We start from the raw sequence: 5,790 nt of genomic DNA on the forward strand, positions 1-5,790 counted from the left end.
AAAGAGATGTACTAGACTTTTTTCTCTGATTTGTTTCTTTGAGTCCATTGCATACTTCCACCTATTATCAATATGTAAATATAGTTCATTTGTAAGTGACTTAGATAGTTCCAGTGGAGCTAACTGGAATTTTAGAAGTGTGCAGATGACAGCTTCTTCAATTTGTCTCTTTTCATCATTATTTCTGGTTTCATACTTAACATATCTAAATGATCCAAATCCACCATATTCTTTCAGATTAGCACAAAAGTTTTCAACACTATGTACATTTACCTTCTTGCTCTTGACAATCTGAAATTTTCTTGCATCCTCAGATTCGGTATCACTAGACTCTTTTGTCAAAATGAGTCTCCGAGTAGATTTCTTGTATGTTTTTGTTACCTTGGGAACAGTAACACTTTTTGTTTTCTTACTCGGTGAAGCTGCAGATGCTCTAGTGTTAGGTCACTTTACTGGAGGAGTCAGTGAGGCCTTTGATGAATCCAGTTTTTTTTCTTTTCAACTCTTTACCCTTAGGCAATTTAGTGCTTAGTGTTATAGCTGCCTCTTGGGCTTCAGATTCCTCTTCAGTAATAGCTATAGTGCCTTTGATAGGTGTGGAGGAAGAGTCTTCTCGAAATTTCTTTGACAATGCCTTTATCATCTTTGTAGCCTTTCTTGTAGCTTTGGGTACTACAATGCTCATCTTTACCTTTTCCTTCACTTCCTCATAGGTTCCATACCTTAGCTTGGTAGCATGCCTTGGTAATGTGAGAAATGCATCAATTTGTTGTTGTGTGATGTCAAAATCAATCTCGTAACCCATAGGTGACAAAGATTGAGTTCTCGGTTTCACAACATTCACATAACAGTAATCAGTGCCTACTTCAAAACATATGTCATTTTTGTATTTCTCCACTAGCTAGGGTGGAATTCGATATCTATTATGCATCTTCTCTTGAAATTTACTGAAGTAATCATCCATAATATCATTAAAATTATCACCTAACTTCTTAATGAAGTCATTGATCTGATGGGTGATTGGTCAGTGTAGTTCCCAAACAACTTTACCGACTGATGAAAAGAATTTTTCAAAATAGAAAAACATGCATACAAGTAATGATCCAAACTTTAGTGTATTAGCTGAGTTGTTCTTCTTCGGCTTCCTGATGGTGTTCAGATTCTTAAACAGGTTCTTCAACAACACCTCACATAGATCAATTTTCATTCCCTTTTTCACAATTTTGTATGCTAGGTCTACTGCTGCACAGGGTACACTGTTTTCCCTTGCTGATTGGAAGAAATAGTAACCTATTACTCTAATGGCAAATTTTAGTTCTTCATCAATGACATTGTTCAATTTTAGTCCTCTGCAATCAGATTCCACTCCGATTAAACTGATCAATTCCTTATGTGATATCATCTTTGAGATTGGGCATGATCATAAATGGGGTAACCGGTAATTAGATGAATGATTTCCTTGGTAATCTTAAATGGTTGCTCTTCTAGCCACATGAAATCATCGTGAACTCTGCTCAGAACAAACTTGACCCACTAGGGTTTGAACACATGGGGATATGTTAGGGCTTCGGTTAATCCCTTGATCTTAATGTGCTCATACTTGCTATTTAATTTACCATCGGTACACAACTCATCATAGATTTATTTGATTTCAACATGACCGAGTTCTTCACCACGACATTTGGTGAAGAATCTCACATCCTCAACTAATAACACTCTATCTGGGATAAGTGAAAATGCGGTTTTGTCATCCGGTTTAGAAGCAACTTTGGGAGTTAAAGAATATTTTAGAGAGGGCTTCTCAACATTCTTAACAATGATGGGATCTTGGATCTTAGATGCCATTGTAGATTTCAAATAAAAGCTAACAAAGGATCCTTAGGGTTTCAGGATTTTCAAATGGCAGATGCTTTATACTTAGTAGATGATAGCAACTTGATAAGATCGGTAAACCAACTTAACAATGCATTGAGATTGATGTAAATACCTTGAATTTTCTTTGTAGGAGGTTTGATCGCCTTAGATTCTCTTTACTCTACTCTCTCGAAAACTTGGTAAGTAAAAATGAGAACGAATATGCTTTAAGTACACAATATACCTTATCGGGCTTCGTGTAGGTTAGGTCAAAAACATTAAATGCACTCGGTTCCACTTAACTTTCTTTCCTTTTTCCACTTTAACCAAGTAACCAAACTTCCTACATTCACTAACTTGACAGGTTTCCTGTATTCACCGACTTGACAGGTTTCCTTTAAAGTTCTTCAAAAGACTTTGATAGAATTTCAAACTTACTAATACATCTTAATTATGCAGATTTTGAATTAAGTACATAATAAAATAGGAACTGTTAAGATTTAACCTTGAGAGAATGCAGTCCCTTCATACCTTTATCGATTAATTTGGAATAGGTGCACCTAACTTGGTAGGTAAGGTGCTTTCTTTATTTGACACAATTTCCTTCTTTTTCCAAATCATCTTTAATTTTTCTTTTATTTCCTCAGTGTCTTTTCTAGGTTGACCTCTGCAATCTCTAGCTAAGTGTCCAACTTTGTGACAATGAAAACATGCCATACCAGGATTTCTCCATGATCTTCGGTTGTTCATCCCAAACCTTATAAAGCAGTTGGCACTTATATGTCCATATCTTCCACAACATTCACACCATATCCTTGTATTGTAATCCCATGGTACTGCAGAATATTGTCAGTAAGAATTTGTGTGAGTTCGGTAACCTCTAGCATTTGCTCATTGTGCAGACCACATATAGTTCTTTTGCTTAAACCAACACTTCTCGGTACTATGTCCATATCTATTGCAGTTTTTGCAAAACCCTTTGAATTTTGCCTTCTGATAATTGTTAACAGACTTTGTCCTACATTGATTAGATGTGTGACCATATTTATTGCAATTGTAACAATAACCATTAGACTTAGTGACATTTGGTTGCTTACCTTTTTTGATTTGGCATATGTTGGCAGTGTGACCTTGATTTCCACAGTAGTTGCAAATAGGCTTCTTTCTTTTGATGTTATTCTTGTTTCCAGCTTGCTTTGATGATTCTCCTCTCTTGGTAGTATGAATTCCCTTCTTGGTAGAGTCTTTTGCTTTGTAACTGAGTCCTGCATCTTTGTTGGGTCTTATTGTATTCAGTTGCTCATCCAACATCTTTGATGCTTTATAACTCTTCTTCAGTATTTCTTTGGATTTCTTCTCTATTTCAAGTTCATCGGTCAACCTTGATACTTCAAGTTTCAATGCTTGATTCTCATCATCTTTCAGATTTGTTTCATGATGTGCATAACCTAGTTGATCTGACAAGTTTTGTTGAATTCCAGTCATCCTTGTGATTTCATCATTCTTATCAAATACTAAGACTTCAAGTTGTTGTTTCACTCTTTCTAGATCTCTTACTTTATCCTCGACTGTCCTCAATGCATCAAGATTTTCAGTCATCTATGTGCTGAAATGTTCATGTTCTCTTTTAATTGCTTTTAGTTGATCAATTAGTGCTTTGTTATTTTCTTTCAATACTCCAATCAATTCTTCAGTCTCTTCAGATATACTATTCTCAGATGATGTCTCAATTTGTTCCACCAACTCTTCAGAGTCCTGCAAATCATCAAATAATCTTCTTCTCACTTTTAGAGATTTTTGCATTTGCCTTTGCATGTCTGCAATCACTTGATTAGCATGATCCATCTCTTCTTGCAAATACACAATTCTCCGAGATTTTTTATAGCCTTCCATTGATAAGATCTTTCTCTCTAGGTAGTTAAACCCTTTTCCAAGATTGAGGCTCTGATACCAATTGTTAGGCCCAATATGGAAAGCTAATGTATTGAGAGGGGAGGGGTGAATCAGTACTTCAAAACTTTTCTTCAACAATAACTTTACTATTATGCATAAACTGAATAGTGTAATAACATAATATAAAGCTAAAACAAATAGATAACAATCATACATGATTCACTCCATAACACATATATTTTGGTTACGCAGAAACTCTTGGTTAGAGAGAAAAACTATGGTGGGGATGACACCCACAACTTCACTACTGCAATAATAAATGTTGCTCGATTAGATCTACATCTTTAGCTATTTCTGATAGCTTACCCTGTTAGGAGTAATAAGATCTGTTAATCTACCTTGCTAAAGGATTTTACAACACTTAAACTAAATGCTGCACCTGGTTAGAGGCTTTACAATTTATAGACTTGATTAGAGTCTTTTACCCTATTAAAGGTTTCTCTTACAACTTCAAAATATTACAATAAAATCATTACAAATATTTGTAACTTTACATCTGGAATGTTATAGCAAATTCTATGTGCTAAAAATAAGATTACCTTGCTTATAGCATACCTCGGTAACCCATATAGTAACTCAGTAAACCCTTCTGTTTACTCTGTTCTTTGACCGTTCTCTGAAATCCTTCTCGGTGACCTTTGTGTCTCTATAACAATCACAACACTTAGTGCTTTCACATGTCTTGCTTCATATATTTCTATATCTTCCTTTCTGTCATGCTACATGTCTATTTCTAATCTTAATCCATGTTGTATAAATAGATCTCTTATGTTGGTGATCCATTCATTGCTTTGATCTTACAAACATGATTTCTCGAATGAATAACCATGCAAAATATTTCATTGGTTAGATGACCTCAAAATCATACACAATCTTTAAGTGCAATTTCCAATGTGATAATGGTTCTATGTACCTCGATCTTGTAACACATTTCATATGTATGTCCAGGTTCAATGAATCTGGTAACACGTTTCACTCGGTGTGTAACAACTCAGTATGTCATCTTTGTTGCTTGGTAGACATGGAATGATACTCGGTAGACAACTCGGTGTATACTACGCTCTAAGACTACTTTCTTCTATAACTGACTGGACTGTTCATACCAATTAAATATCTCAGTAGAGATAACCAACTAGAGTATATAGAATAACTTTGAACAGAAAACTAATGGCAACTTGATAAGTAGTAACATTACTAACAACACAGTGACAGTTGAACAAATAAAGGAGGAAGCATTCAAAGAGAGGTTAGAAAAAGAAAAATATAAATTCTTTGAGGAACAAATAAAGAAGTGTACAAGGCAGTTTGACACACTTCTATCGGAACTGTGTAGCACACTCAAGGAGTTCAAAACTTTGTACAGAGACACTTGTAAGACAAACTTTTTGATAGTTGACATAGACAAGAAAATGAGCAAGATACAGGAGGAAATTAATAAGATAGCTGACAATTTTATTAATTCATCTGATTCATTATCAATTTTTGAGCAAAAGATAACAGGTTTTGAGGAAGAGTTACTAAAGCTAGAAAGAGAAAAGGAGAGAATAAAAAGTAAGGCTAAAGATCTGAAATTAAGACTAAGTTCACAACTGGACTACCTAGCCTCTTTAAGGAAACAAATATCTGATGCACTGGTACAAGGATAGAAAACACCGACAGAGAAAATGCAACACCTCACCAGTACGGTTCAAGGAACAAAGGCAGCAATAAAGGACAGTGAAAAGTTCATTGAGAACTTGAATTTGGTTCTAGCAGATCTTTTTCAAATTGTAACCACCCGGTTACAAGGCTGAGACAAGAAACCATACTCCATTGACACTTTGACAACCTTTTTCATTGATGCCAAAGGGGGAGTAGTGGTATGAGAAAATAATCAGGACTCATCTGCTCAGGGGGAGTTCACACATTTTGGTTCACACATTTTTGGTAACATATTTTTGGACTACACTTTTTGAAATTTTCTCATGAGTGTTGCCATCAATG

The sequence above is a fragment of the Cryptomeria japonica genome, chromosome 4 (genome assembly GCF_030272615.1).
Source record: "Cryptomeria japonica chromosome 4, Sugi_1.0, whole genome shotgun sequence".
NCBI lineage: Eukaryota > Viridiplantae > Streptophyta > Pinopsida > Cupressales > Cupressaceae > Cryptomeria > Cryptomeria japonica.